Source organism: Crocuta crocuta, unplaced genomic scaffold (assembly GCF_008692635.1).
Source record: "Crocuta crocuta isolate KB4526 unplaced genomic scaffold, BGI_CrCroc_1.0 scaffold974, whole genome shotgun sequence".
In the NCBI taxonomy this organism is placed as follows: domain Eukaryota; kingdom Metazoa; phylum Chordata; class Mammalia; order Carnivora; family Hyaenidae; genus Crocuta; species Crocuta crocuta.
Genome location: NW_027529184.1, coordinates 7,995 through 10,159, shown reverse-complemented (window position 1 = coordinate 10,159; position 2,165 = coordinate 7,995). Strand labels below are relative to the sequence as shown.

At 37.9% G+C, this 2,165-nt stretch overlaps 1 protein-coding gene across 3 annotated transcripts in view; it reads right to left on the bottom strand.

The window, feature by feature from the left end:
• Nucleotides 1-867, bottom strand: part of PWWP3B (PWWP domain containing 3B) — an 18,615-nt gene extending 17,748 nt beyond the window's left edge. For all 3 annotated transcript variants that reach the window (XM_077758281.1, XM_077758283.1, XM_077758285.1), the window contains exon 1: nucleotides 700-867. The gene's annotated coding sequence lies outside the window, so the exon portion shown is untranslated. The remainder of the gene's footprint in view (nucleotides 1-699) is intronic.
• Nucleotides 868-2,165: the final 1,298 nt, after the last annotated feature.

Below are 2,165 nucleotides of genomic sequence, written 5' to 3'. Positions count from 1 at the left end.
GCACATTTGTTGTTGTGTCTGTTGTTGCATGTTTATGTGTGTGAAACCAACCAGGTACATCATTTCAGCTTCACGTTGCTCTTCTAAGTATAAAAATAATCATGGAACAAAACAATTCTAAAGATGCCGAAACCAAATAAAAATGTATTTTGAAATCCCCAGTAATCTGAACACTTCAGAGATGATGACTGTTAGCATGGGAGTCTAGTTCTCTTTTATGAAAATGCATATATGTTTCACAAGTGTTATCACTCAACAGCATATCTGAATCTCTTCCATATTCGATCATGTACATTTATATTTGTGTTTGTATGTTTCAATCACTTTTATGTTTACATTTTTCTCACTTTTTGTGTAGAATAATAAATGTTTACATCAAAATATAATTACAATCTGTAACAAAAATAAAAACATGGAATGCCACGTAAAAAATTAACATGAACAGCATGCCTCACTGAAGTCTTAATTTAGAAGCTGTAATCTGATCGTTCATTCCCACACTGTGGACTTCAAAAAATATAGAGAGAAACTAAATTTTCATGGGATTGATTCTGTCACAATAACAGCAATTTTCCCCAAATCGTAGTCCATTCCCACCTCTCCCAGGCAACAATGTTTGTTTGTTTGTTTGTTTTTTCACCGTAACACCAAAGCCGGAAGAAATTCCCAGAAAATAAGTAGCTTTAAGACAGCCATTACCTTGAAGCTTCTTGTCAGCTGCAGCCTCGTGAAATGCAGCTCCTCCCCCAAGAGTGGCCAGGCACAGCTCAGTTCCAAGCTTCTCAGAGAATGCTCCGCCCCCTCCCTGTGATGGGGAAAGTGGGGGGCCTTTCCCTCAATTAGAGGGAGGAGAATAGCCAAGTTAACTGAAATTCACTTAAAGGGGAAAAACGTTTATTTTTAAAAGACTTGAAGGTGAAATGGCAACACGTGTCTCTCTAATAACCATTCAAACCACAAGTAAGGTGATTTCCTGAAAAGAATTAGCAAATCCCTTTATCATAAAATAAAGACCCAGTTCAAATAGATTTTGCATATTTTTCTTGCTTTTTTGGTACCTTATCTCTACAAGATTTTAAGACCCAGTTGGTGACTGTCCATTAAAAAGAGCTTTTAGATTCTTGTTTGTGAGTGCAGTGAATCAATACATTATTTTGTGAATTAAATCTCTACAATTTTATTCTTTCGGCTCTGGGACATGGTATCTCTCTCTTTTTGCTCAGGTTGTCTCATTTATCCTTCAGAATATCTTCTAATTTTTTCAACTACAGTAATTTCTAAACATAAAACATCAACCAAAATCCTTAGAGAAAACATAAATGTCTCTGAATATACTAAAATTTAAAAGTGTTGTAAAAACACAATAAACCAAAGTTGGGAACAGAAGAACAAACTTTAAAAAACCATTTTTAATTAAAAAAATCTCTAAAGTAGTGCTTTGAAATTAATAAGAAATAAACAGCAAAATGAAAAGAAATGAACAAAGGATATAAACTGGCAATTCACAATATTCTGAGGGAATAGTCCTTCCCTGCTCCTAACATTTACTTCCTGTAAGTAAGCTCAAGTAATTCAGCTATAGGTATCTCTGTCCTTTTTGTAGGGTTGCAAGCTTCTGGGCTGTTTGGTAGATTTGTTTAAATGTGGTTAGGGGCACCTGGATGGCTCAGTCAGTTAAGCATCCAACTTTGGCTCAGGTCATGATCTCCTAGTTCCTGGGTTCAAGCGCCGCTTTGGGCTCTGTGCTGACATTTCAGAGCCCGGAGCCTGCTTCGAATTCTGTGTCTCCCTCTCTCCCCCTTTCCCTGCTCCTCCCCTGCTTGTACTCTATTTGAATCTCTCTTTCAAAAATAAACATCAGGGGCGCCTGGGTGGCTTAGTCGGTTAAGCGGCCGACTTTCGCTTAGGTCATGATCTCTCGGTTCCTGGGTTCGAGTCCCGCGTTGGGCTCTGTGCTGACTGCCAGCTCAGAGCCTGGAGCCTGTTTCAGTCTGTGACTCCCTCTCTCTCTGACCCTCCCCTGCTCGTGCTGTCTCTCTCTCTCTCTCTCTCTCTCCTAAGAAATAAAAAAAAAAATAGATGTTGAGCCTTCCTGTGGAAGAAAGCATCTATTTAAAAAAAAAATTAAAAAAATAAACATTAAACAAATTTAAATGTGGTGTTAT